The sequence below is a fragment of the Giraffa tippelskirchi genome, chromosome 12 (assembly GCF_054371585.1).
Source record: "Giraffa tippelskirchi isolate mGirTip1 chromosome 12, T2T-mGirTip1v1.2.pri, whole genome shotgun sequence".
NCBI classification, from domain to species: Eukaryota; Metazoa; Chordata; class Mammalia; order Artiodactyla; family Giraffidae; genus Giraffa; species Giraffa tippelskirchi.
This window is the reverse complement of record NC_137286.1, coordinates 100993345-101006143: the sequence shown is the minus strand read 5'-3', so window position 1 is coordinate 101006143 and position 12799 is coordinate 100993345. Positions and strand designations below refer to the sequence as shown.

The 12799-nt window shown below is 49.6% G+C and overlaps 1 long non-coding RNA gene across 1 annotated transcript; it reads right to left on the bottom strand.

Annotated features, from left to right (window-relative positions):
• Positions 1-2447: 2447 nt before the first annotated feature.
• LOC145528553 (uncharacterized) lies at positions 2448-9877 on the bottom strand. The gene is made up of 2 exons (XR_014070497.1): positions 8927-9877; positions 2448-6290 (listed from the first exon to the last, which is right to left on the bottom strand). It is a non-coding gene; the product is annotated as an uncharacterized LOC145528553 (long non-coding RNA).
• Between the last annotated feature and the right edge of the window lie 2922 nt (positions 9878-12799).

Here is a 12799-nt window from a genome sequence, read left to right as displayed (position 1 = left end):
ACCAGGCAAACACCGAGGGGTCAGGATTTTCCAAGCACAGTAGCCAGCTCATGGGGAGACCTAAGCACGGATGGAGCTTCACATGAAAGCAGAAAGAAGGCCAGGGTCAGTGGGGTGGGTGGAGTGAGGGTGATGGGGCGACTAGGAGGGAATGAGGTCAGAGAAATGGAGTCTGGGGGCACCGTATACCACAGTAGAGGGATTGGTTATTTTGTTCAAGGTCTGGGGACTCACTGGAAGGTTTAAAGCAAGGAGATGGCATTTTCCAAAGGCTCCTCTGGCTGCTGGGTGGGGAACAGACCTCAGAGGGGCACACGTGACAATCAGGGCTCCCATGGGGCACCATGACAAGGAAAGCACGTGAGTGGTGGGCGCGCGATGAGGGCGGAGGTCCTGTCTGTGAGACGCTCAGAGGCTCTCACTCCTGTCGTGGACAGGAGGCGTCAGTGCCCAGCGAGGCTGTGGTCCAGGTACCTGACTTGTCCGCTCAACCCTGAGGGAACCGGACTTAGCCCTTCCGGCCTCTTGCCTTTTTTCTCCCCAAGAAGATTTTTTAAAATTTATTTCCTTTTAATAGGAGGATAATTGCTTACAATATTGTGTTGGTTTCTGCCATACATTTGCCATGAATCAGCCACAGGTATCCATATCCATATGCCTCCTCCCTCTTGAACCTTCCTCCCACCTCCCACCCCTAAGAAGATTTCCATGTAAAATTATAATGTGATCAGCATCAGGGAAAAGGGTGAAGCTAGACTCCCTTTACTTCTAGAACTTTCTCCCATGGCTCCCAGGAATAATAAGAAAATAAACTAAAATAGTGTTGAATCTAAAGGGAGAAAAAGAGCATCTTTACAATCGCTGACCAAGAATTCTGTGCTGACAATGGATTTGTTTATTAAGTAGCAAGTTTTTGACAGTGACAATAACTACATGTAGAAACTGTTTGTTTTAAGAATCTTGAAAAAAATACACAGAGACTTCTTCCAAAGGTTAAAAGCAGAAAGGCTGCTTGTTCTCCCCATTTTATAAATTCTATTCTGAATAAGACTGTATGTTTCACATTTAATAAACAGTCACTGGGTTGGAAGGATTTCTTTTCTGGATCTAGTAGTGGTGGTGGTTTGGTCACTAAGTCATGTCCGACTCTTGCAAGCCCATGGACGATAGCCCGCCAGGCTCCTCTGTCCATGGGATCTCCCTCTAGTAGACTAAAGGCCAAACGGGTTTTTAAATTTTGTTTTGGTTTGGTCTGTACCAGCTTCCCTGATGGCTCAGATGGTAAAGAATCTGCCTGAAATGCAGGAGACCTGGGTTTGATCCCTGGGTTGGGAAGATCCCCTGGAGAAGGGAACGGCTACCCACTCCAGTATCCTTGCCCGGAAAATTCCATGGATAGAGGAGCCTGGCAGGCTACAGTCCATGGGGTCACAAAGAGTCAGACAGGACTGAGTGACTCTCACTTCCATATGAGGGTTTTTTTTTTCTGTTCTAATTTACACCACTATTTATAGACCAGCCATTTTCTGTACTTAGAATACTTTCCAAAATTTAGGAAAGAGGTCCGGTAGAGTTGCTAGAGTTCTTATGTCTCCTGGCTCTTGAAACAAAGTGAATAGCTGCTGATCTCTGAAGCAGCGGTCTTTGATCAGCTCACGTCAGAGGTCTCCCACATTTGTCCCTATAACATCACTTACTGGGCAGCCAGGATGAGGGTTGTCACATCAAATACAGAACATTCAGTTCAATTTGAATTTAAGATTTTAAAAAGTAAATAGTATTTTAGTATAAGTATGTCCCCAACATCACAAGGGCAGATAATAGTCATTTATTTGAAATTAAAATTGAACTGGGCACCCAGTCTGTGCTCTTATTCGATTAAGTGGCATCTTGAACTGTGGTTGGGACTGGGTGGGAAGCAGTCCCAGCAGTGGCAGACATGCCACACATCTGCTGCCTCCTTGAGCCTGTCCATCTCTGCTCACCTGCTCTTCTCTACCCAGCTGGTCTTGCCAACATACAGCAAGAGGATGTTGTCACTGGAGTGAGCAACTCTCTCTCTTTACCATCTTTCTCATGTCTCAGACTCCCATGTCTATATTTAGGACATTCCCTCTTGCTCTGCCCTGTAGTAGAAGCCATTGTCCACCCATCCATCCACCCATCTAGCTATCCATTCATCTGTTTATCCATCCATACGTTTATCCATCCATCCATTCATCCATCCAACCATCCATCCATCCAACCATCCATCTATCCATCCATTCATCCATCTATCTATCTATCCATCTACCCTTCCATCTGTCCATCCATCCATTCATCCATCTATCCATCCATCTATTCATCCATTCATCCATCTATCCATCCATTCATCCATCTATCCATCCATTCATCCATTCATCCATCTATCCAACCATTCAATAAGTATTTACACAACATCTTTTAAGTACCAGGAGTCATGCAGCAGAGCTGTAATCTCTCTGGGGACACATTATGTGAACAATTAATGGTCTGTCTTGGAGCTAACTTCTTGGATGCAGCTGTTGTGAAGAACAGAGCAGCTCTGATCCCAGTATCTCTGGACCTTTCCAAGTGAGTCTGCATACCTCAGATGCTACCAGTTGCCCTGGCACTAGTCCTGTGAAATGGAGTACAGAGAACCTGAAAGTGCCCTATCCCATCGTATCAGTCAGGGAAGGCTACTTGTATCAGACAGACCTCAACATGTGTAGTCACACGAGAAGTTTGCTTCTTGTTCAGATAATATTCTTAGGCAGGGGTAGAGGTTGGTGGGCAGCGCAATTCAGCACAGTTATTCAGGGGCTTGGCTTGGCAGAGTTCTACCCTCTTTGCCAGGTCAATAGTCACTTCTAAGCTTGCCCAGAGTCATCATCATTCCAGCCAGCTCGGACAGCATGGTGGCATGCATGGGAGACTTTGAAGACCCACTTTGGAAGAGGCTCACATCACTTCTACTCAGATCCCTTAGCTACTAGCCACATGGCCACGCTTAGTTGCAGGGGATGCCCGGCAGTGTGTGCCCAGGAAGATGATTAGAACATGGATTTGGTTAACTTCTCTGAACCTCGGCTTCCTCATCTATGAAATACTCCACTGATGTTGCTCAAAGTCGGTTGGTAAAACCTCTGCAGGGACCCACTGTCGGCAGGTCTGACAATAGTCCCTGGTGTCCCTTCCCCGATGTCAGACCTCCCTACACCCCGCCAAAGCCAATCTGTGGTGAAGGAGAACTGGGCCCTGATCTGTTTCCCCATCCTGCCTGCTTCTTGGTTCTGCCCTTTTCAACCTACTGCCAAGACTGACGACCCTTCATCTAACAGGGTGTGCTCCAGCAATGCATTGACTGGCTGGTGTCTGGGGAATGTTGAGTGCCCCTCTCTATAGAAGCAGCTGTAGATGGGGTGGTTAGATGCCCACCAAAGCCTAGCCCCCGTCTTCTGGCCTAAGCGGTGGGCTGGAGGGAGGCCCTGGCACCTGGGCAGCTCCCATGGCAGCATCTCAGGAGGATCAGCAGCAGGGAGTGGGGGTGGAGTACAGAGTACTCCCCCCCACCAAGCTTTGTAAGTGGCTGGTTCCCATGGCAACCGTGGGGTGGCCTTCACAACAGCCAGGAACTGTGACCCTGGCTAGAAACTGACAGTGAGTAAGCCCAGAGCTGCCTGTGGCCGCAACGTGGAGCAGGGCGCCTTTCAAGCCAGGCTCTTTCCATTACCAGCAGGCCCTGAATAGCTCTGTTTCTATCTCATTGAAAGAAACATTTACTGAGCATCTGAACGACAGACACTGTTGTGGGTGCTCAGAACTGAGAAGAAGATGGTCACTGGCCCTGGCTTGGCAGGGTTCCCGGCCTGGAGGGGGCGTTGGGCAAACCTCCACGCAGAGAAGCTGTGCCCATGTGACCCAGGCAGGAAGGAAGGGGTGGGGAAGACTCTGGGACCGTGAGAGGCAAGAGGATGAATAGGTTTCAGGAGGAAGGGGGAAGATTTGATCTAAACAGCACCTTCAGGGCTTCCCTGGTAGCTCAGTGGTAAAGAATCCGCTTGCCAATGCAGGGAACATGGGTTCGATCCCTGGGTTGGGAAGATCCCACGTGCTGTGGAGCAACTAAGCCTGTGCACCACAGTTACTGAGCCTGTGTTCCAGAGCCCAGGACCCGCAATTACTGGAGCACACGTGCTGCAACTACTGAAGCTGGAGCACCCTAGTAGGAAGCCCGAGTGCCCTAGAGCCTGTGCTCCCCATCAAGAGAAGCCGTTGCAAGGAGGCTGTGTGAGGAGACAGCTTATTAACAAGGCCAGGTCTGGATCTGCTGTCCTCCGGAGACTGGAATAGTGTTCTGCTCGGCTTCTCCACTGGGCCATCTTTCCACCCCTCACCGCACCTCACTTTCCACACCTCACCACCCTCACTGTGTGCCCCTGATGGCTAAATGTCATCCCTAGGGCCACTTGCATCCCCTTCACCTGCTGGGCCTCCACCTGGAGTGGCCACAGATTGGACAGTGACCACAAGCATTTCAAACTTGAGCTCTCTGTCCTTGACAGTAGCATCTCACCAGACCATCCCAGGTAGCAGGTGAAGGAGGATTTGTGTGCTTTGCATTTTTCTTTGCACACTTTGGGTTTTTAACAAATGCAGTAAATTCCCAAGCAGGGCCCCCTAAACTCAGTCTCATAAAATGCAGGCTTGTGTTATAATGTGGTAGGTGGAATGATCAGGTGAGCTTGGTGCCAAGGGCAAGAAATCAATCACCCTTCTCTCTATAGCCATCTGATCTTCCATGATGGTAGGTGCACTATCTTGGGACTTCATTATGTATGGAATAAAGACATCATCTCTGCCAAGTGCAGAAGAAGCAAACTCTACCTGCAGATCTTGCAGACACAATTAGTGTGGTGATGAGAGATTCAGATGGTTGGGTCGTGGTTCGAGCTAGGGAGGTGGTCCTGGGGAAAGTCCCTACCTCAGTACTACACTGGTCCTGTCCCCTGAGCCAGGTGTCCATGGGTGGGTGCAGCTGCCTCTGGTGCCCACCGGCAGAGCCCTGGGGTCAAGCAGTGGGGGTGTCGAGCCCCCAGGCCGGCAGGGAGCCCCTCAGGACAGTGCCTGGATGACTCCCCTCCCCCAAGTGCCCTCCTCCATCTGGGCAGGCCTCCTGGATCTCATCAGGCCACAGCTGCCTGGCAGCCTGGACTCAAGAGCAGAGCGTGGCCTGGTTCCCATCGCTGGAGTGCTGAGTCGGCCCGTAATCATTGTCAGAGGGCACATTCCAGGTCCGTGGTTTAAGAGGAGAGCACACTTTAGTTTATACTCGAGGAGCCGTCCCCCTCTGGATGTTTAATGCTTCTCTGAGGCTCAGCACCACTCCTCCTCCGGTCTAGACCTGATCGCCCGGCTTTGATTTCAGACACAGGCTGGCAGGATGCTGGGAGGGGCATGGGGCCCCCTTCCCCCACCACCACCTCGCCAATCTGGATCTGCCTCCGATCTTAAACTCGAAGATGTGGCCAGATGAATGTGCACCATGTAGATTCCCCAGGGAGCGCAGGACTCTTCGTCTTTTACTGAAAACACCCAATAAACCGCTGGCCTCAAGGCTCTGTTGTTTCAGGGCAGGGCTTGAATGCAGCCCCCTTCAGCCTGCCAAGGTGCCTCTGACCACATCACTGCTTATGGTCCACACAGACACAACTCCCTGAAGCCCTAGAAGGGAGCAGAGGCGGGTCCGGTCTGCTCTTTGTGCGCCAGGTGGGTTCTCTGCAGTAAGCACTCTGCTCTGGTCACCAGGTCACATAGGGACCACCTGTCACCAGGGATGGGGAGGCAGACGAGCTATAGATCCCAGCCAGGCATCCACTCACCCTCAGGAGGCTCTGAAAGCTCGCTAGCTGAGGTTCAGGGTGCACCCTGGCATGAAAGGAAGAGTCTGAGTGTGGTGAACACTTTTCTAGGTTACAGCCAGCCCAGTGGTAACAGCCAGCTATCCCATAATGAAGCGCTGAGAGAATTACTATCGGCCAGAGAGCCAGAAAATGAAGGCCCATGTGTTAAATGGCTTCACCAAAGAGGAGATGCTTGTTGGAGCTACAGGGAGGTTGTGTGGTCCCTGTGGCCAGGAGAAGGCAGGCCCAGGGCTGGGCTGACTCACGCTCAGAGGGCGGCCTTCGAGCTGGTGAACATATGCGCAGCGGGCCAGCCGTCCACAAGTCAGGGCCAATCCCGGCGCTCAGGAATCTGGGGTCAATTAGGGATCCATGGTGCCAGAGCATCTAAAACAATTGCAGACAGCAGGGCGGGCTCTGCTGTAACAACAGAGGAATGCAGAATGCACGGGTACAATTGTGCGGTCCCTAAAGTAAATCAACATTCTCCCCGTCCCCACTCCCATCCCTGCAAGGCCTTTTTCTCCACAAGCGGGATTGCCCGTGGCTAAGTCTGAGCCACTGGTCCGTACAATGACCACCGACTCCATCATTTACCCTTTGCCGTGGGTGCAGAAGTCATAGTCATTTAGGGGAGGTGTCTGTTAGCTTCAGAAGGGCCACTGATAACTCTCCTCCTCCGATTTCACCCACACGGGACGTTGTTAAGCTAGAGGTTTCTGTGATTCTTTGACCAGAATGTGAGGTCTTTATTTGCCTCTGTTGTGGTTTCTCATTGCTGTGTCAGCTGTTATCTCCATGGTGGGGCTGAGTTTTGAATGCAGACTGACTCAGGGAAGTGAAGGGTAAGTGGGGTCACTTGGCAGAGCTCAGGGGCAGCGGGACAGAACCTGGACACCCAGGCGGCGGCATCTAGGAAATGACAGACCCCTCCCAGGTGTCCTGCCCTACAGGCTGCTGGGCCTCCTCTGAAGCTTGCATCCTGGATCGGAATGCCTCCTTCCTGCTTCCGCCTCTTTAATGGAACTGCCTTTGGTCCCCTGACTCCAGCCATGTAGTCCCCGAATGAGGCTGTCTTCCCTCTCATGTCTCTCCCTCCCCCGACTACAGTCCTTGCAGGGTAGGACGCCGGAGCCAGCCCCTCCCTGAGGTGCATTGAAACGACAGCTGGTTGGGGAGAGGTGTTCCTTTTTGGGAGATGGAGAAGAACTAGGGGGCTGCTGGTGGTCACGGCCCCCACCCACAGGAGAAGAGCGTCCACCGCCTTTCAACGACAATAAAGCCAAAGTGCAGAGAGCAGCTCGTGGCGAGAGCGGCCGGCAGGTTTGTCTGAATTTGAACCCCGTTCCCGTGGTCCCCGTGGACCTCTTGCATCACTTGGTTCTATGAACCAATATTCCTCCTGTCCAAGTCGCATTCGTGCTATCATACTTGTGAAGAGTTTCTTAGTTCTGCATCATATTGTCACTATTATTTCTGGTGCACAATTTGGGGCACATTTCGGCAGCTAAGCACACATTCAATTCAGCACCTCCCAACATGTGAGGTGGGCTTGGGAAGGGGTCATCTCAAGCGAAGGCTCAGTCTTTGCTTCTTCCCATCAGAATCCGACATTGAAATAACATGTTCAAGCTCCTGTTTTATAACCGGGTCAAGACTCAGTTATAGTCAGTTATAAATAGCCAGTGCTCAGTATCAGGAGTGTTATTTCAATTTGCACTTAGTGAAACATTTACCAGGAAAGATGAAAGACAACAACAAGAAAGATAAACCCGAGATGACTCTATAACCTCTTGTGAATACTAGGGTTTGTGGTCCGTATGGAGGTTGGCAACCGTGAGCTTCCTTTTCCAGCGAGGAGTTAGCACGTAGGATTTAGAGCAGATGTCAGATTTCCCTGTTCTTGAAGTCCATCCTACAAATCTTAATTCAGTCCAACAAAGCAAGTACCATTAAGGCAAGTCTCCATCTTACAGTCAGACCCATAAGTGATCCTAACACACTGATCTCATCCTGCTATTCAAAAACCCTTTAGCAGGCCATCCAAATGCCCTCAGTGTGAAGACTTGGCTGCAGGTAGCTTTCAGGCCCTACAAGACCTCTGCACCCAGCCTGCCATCCCCATCGTCCCCGGAAATCATTGGGGCTCTGCTGAGTTGCTCCCTACAATCCCCCAGCTGCCAGCCTCTGGGAGGACCAGGCTCCAGGCTGAGAAGGTTCTTCCTTCATCCTCAACCCCAGCCGTCTACATCCTATCCACCCATAATGGCCAATTCACATTCCTCCCATCTTGACTTCTTCCCCAGATTCATTCTTTTGCATGAACCTGATGGAATGGTAGAATTTCTCCACCATTTACTTTTTCTTTCTTTTTTTTGGCTGCACTGCTTGGCATGTGGGAATCTTAGTTCCCCGACCAGGGACGGAACCCACACACCCTGAATTGGAAGTACAGAATCTTAACCACTGGGTCACCAGGAAAGTCCCCTCCACCATTTACGTTTAAACTCTCTCAAACAGGAACTTCTGTGGTTGGTTTAGACTGGGCATGTATCTGGTTGCCCTTTGCAGATTGTAATCTTGAGGGCCACCAGCAGCTATGTCCTATGGGCAGTGTCCTCAAAGCAGAAGAAAGGGCAAGGGACGGAAGGTCTAGGTCCAGTCTCTGCTGTGGGACCTTGGGCCCATTCCCTACTCTATGGGGTGTCCCCAGCTCCCCCACCTGCTGCACCCTCCCCTGGTCTGCCTGGTGGCCTCTGCTGTCTGCTGTTTCTAGCTCAAGACTCACCTCATTAGAGAGACCTCCCAGTAAGCTCCACTCTCCTTCCTCTGGGTCCCCTCCCGTCCTGGGCACCCCCCTAACTGGTCTTGTCACCCATGCTGGCTGTCTTTGTTATGCTGTCTGCCTCCCCGTTTGTCAAGAGCTCCCAGATTCCTCTTGGGTCCCTGGTGTCACTGCAGGGCCTGGTGTCCGACAAAGACTTAACACAGCTCATTTCATGAATATGAGGTGATCTGCTTACCTCACAGGATGATGGTGGTGGTTTAGTTGCCCAGTCGTGTCCAACTCTTTGCAACCCTGTAGCCCGCCAGGCTCCTCTGTCCGTGGGATCCTCCAGGCAAGAATACTGGAGTGGGTTGCCATTTCCTCTCCAACCTCACAGGATAAGATCTCCCAAATAAATAACAATGAAATAATAATTCTATGATAATAACAAGTAACAAAATGGCTTCGCATTTGTCACGTGTCTCGTCTGACAGCACAGTCCATGAGATAAGGACCATTGTTACTTGTGTTATAAAGATGCATGGATTAAATCATAATAAATCACCACAAACCCAGTGGCTTGTAACAATACACATCCATTACCTCGTGGTCCTAGGTGTCAGAAGTCTAAAATTCAGGTGTCGGCAGGGCTGTGGTCCTGAGTGATCTGAGGAGAAGCCATCTCTTGCTTTATTCAGTCTCTGGAAGCTGCCTGTGTTCCTCAGCTCACGGCCACGTCACTCCAACTGCTGGCTTCCCTCACCTCATCTCTTGGGACTGACTCGGACCCCCAGCCTTCCTCTTACAAGGACCCTGGTGATGATGCTGGGTTCATCTGGATAAATCAGGATTATCTCCATCTCAAAATCCTTAATCATATTTGCGAAGTCCTCTTTCCCCTGTGAGGTCACCTAGTCACAGTTTCCAGGAATTAAGAAAGGGGCATCTCATGGGAGCCATTACTCTGCCAACCACAATGAGGAAACCGAGAAATACAGAAGCAATTCTGTGGAAGAGTGGTAAGTGTAAAGCATTTTGTAAGCAGGAGATTATAATAGTGTTGCTCATAGCATCAAGCACTTGGGATATATTCAATTAACACTTTGAAGTGGAAGTGATTCCTTTAAAGTGAAGTGAATTGTCCCAGCATCTATTAAAGCGCCTGTTTGAAGATTTTAACATTTAGTTTTCCAATCTTGCAAAATGATCTTTGAATTCTAGAATTCTAGGGTCTTTCTGTTCTCATTTGATTATGATCTTGTGAACATTAGGTTATCACTTAGTTCTTGCTTATTCCTTAGGCGATCTCTGTGAGGCAGTGTAACCTTATTTACTATCTGAAGAAGCAAAGTCATTCTATCTTTGAGTGAGTCAATACCACATTAAGATTGCAATGAAAGCAATGATCAGACACTTCCTGTCACATAATATGGATTGAAAATACACAGTCTCTCTTTCCAGGCCACTATGCATACATTTGGGCTCCCTTGGAGGCTCAGATGGTAAAGAATCTTCTGGCAATGCTGGAGACCCAGGTTCGATCCCTGGGTCAGGAAGATCCCCTGGAGAAGGGAATGGCTACCCACTCCAGTATTCTCACCTAGAGGATCCCATGGGCAGAGGAGACTGGCGGGCTACAGTCCATGGGATCACAAAGAGTCTAAGCTACTAACACTCAGTTTTGACTTTCATGCATACATTCATCTGCCATTTGGCATCTATAGGGTGTCTTTCATGTGCCAAACCCTGGATGACACACATGAGGAGCACTGATGGACATGAGATGTTCCATCCTCTGACGAGCTTGCAGTTCACAGAGGAGGACAAATGTACAAACATGCAATTATGATGCCACACAAAAGAAGTATAAACCAGGAGGGAACTACAGGCTGTACTCCTCTCCAGGGGTGTCCAGGGAGCCCAAGTACCGAGACGTGTAAGAAGGAACTGTGGCTGTGAGCGATGCAGGGAACAGAGGCTGGAAGGGTCTCCTGTGGCTGGTGAACCCTGAGGTCTGTGAGGAGCAGAGGGAGGATGCCCAGGAGGGAGTGGGTATGGGGGGCAGGATGTGGGGGAGATGAGGGTGAAGTGGGTGCTACCTCTTTCAATTTGACTTCCTCGGTTCTGCACACTGTGCATTGTCCTATTTGTTTTTGTCCCTGATGTCTTTCAAGCCTTTTAGTCTTAATAAATGCATATGTTGAGATAAGACACAATGTGTTTGCCCAGGGGGCACCCAGGAGGTATCAGAGGTTTAGCATTGACATGGGAGATACCTGGAGGCATCCCCACCAACACGAGCCTTCTCTCTAAGTCTCTGAGGGTAAGTTACTAATGAGGCTGCAGGGTTAAAAAAGGGCTGCACCGGTTCCTTCTCTCCGTCAGTAGAGCTCCCGACTTTGGCCTCATCTTCAAGCCCCTTCTCTCAGCAGATCATTTAACCTCTCTGAGCCTTCATTTCTTGGTGACAATAATATAAGTTCCCTCATCTCTTGTAAGGGTGAAAAGATTCAATACAGACGGTCCCCAACTTACGATGTTTCGACTTAATGATTTTTCTTCTTTCAGTTCAGTAGCCCAGTTGCATATGACTCTGTAACCCCATGGACTGCAGCACGCCAGGCTTCCCTGTCCTCCACTGTCTCCCGGAGTTTGCTCAAACTCATGTTCATTGAGTCAATGATGCCGTTCAACCATCTCATCCTCTGTCGTCCCCTTCTTCTGCCTTCAATCTTTCCCAGCATCAGGGTCTTTTCCAGTGAGTCAGCTCTTTGCCTCAGGTGACCAAAGTATTGGAGTTTCAGCTTCAGCATCAATCCATCCAATGAATATTCAGGGTTGATTTCCTTAGGATGGACCGGTTTGATCTCCTTGCTGTCCAAGGGACTTTCAAGTCTCTTTTCGTCTTTACGATTGTGCAGAAGCGGGACGCATTCCATAGAAACCAGTAGAAATTTTGAGCGTGGCTCTTTTCCTGAGCTAGCAATATGTGGTGCGGGCCTCTCTCGTGATGCTGAGCGGTGGCAGCAACCACAGCTCCCCGTCAGCCATGCGATCCACAGACTGACACACTCACAACTTTTCCAAACCCAGACAGTCACTCTGCTTTTCACTGTCAGTACAATGTTTGATCAATTGCATGAGATATTCAACACTTTGTTATGAAACAGACTTAGTGTTGTGTGATTCTGCCCACCTGAATGCTGATGTAAGTGTTCTAAGCATGTTGAAGGTAGGCTGGGCTAAAACTGTGAGGTTAGGGTACTAAACTCAATTTCATCTTCAGATATTTTCAATTTATAATGGGTTTACCCAGACGTAACCCCACTGCAAGTCAAGGAAGATCTGTATATGCAGAGTTCCCAGCTCAATGCGTGCCTGGAGCTTAACAGGCACACAAGAAAAGTGCCAATCACTGGAAAATTGTGCTCAAGGGAAGCTTTAATTACAGTTCCTTTTTCTCTCTCCCAACTCAAGGATTCACTTCCAAGACAATTAACAGGCCACAGAATTCTACCACCTCTCAGCTGCTGCTGATAGCCAACAGACTTCTGGAAGGGTTTCTTGAAGTGGGGACACTCAGGCAGGTGGTGGCGTGTGGCTCCACGGCTTCACGTGCATCCAGATTGGTGACCGTTACACAAGACACGTGCTTAAATATTTACTATGTGCAGAGTCCCCCCAGCATGGCGGGGCTCAGGAGAAAGTCCAAGAAGCAAGACAGCTTTGGCATCAACCACTCCTCGCCTGGTGGAGCAGATGCCTTAACGGGAGGCATTGTCAACAGACGGGGCCACTGTTGCTTTAAAAAACTAACAACAATTATCGCCCCTCAAACTCAGGAATAAATATCAGGCGTGACAGATCGGATGTCAAACATAGGCAATTAGAATGGTTCCCTGGTACCATTTCACTGAGTATTCCAGAACGTAAGTTCCTGGCATGGATGCCTGGTGAGAATGCTACAGGCAAGGAGGGGGAGGAACAGACATGATTCAGCATCATCTCAATGCTGCAGGAACATTCTTGTAATCACTATTATTTCTCTTTTTTATAAAAGGTATTTATTTTATTTTGGGCTGGGCTGGGTCTTCACTGCTGTAGGGGCTACTCTCTAGCTGCTTTCTGC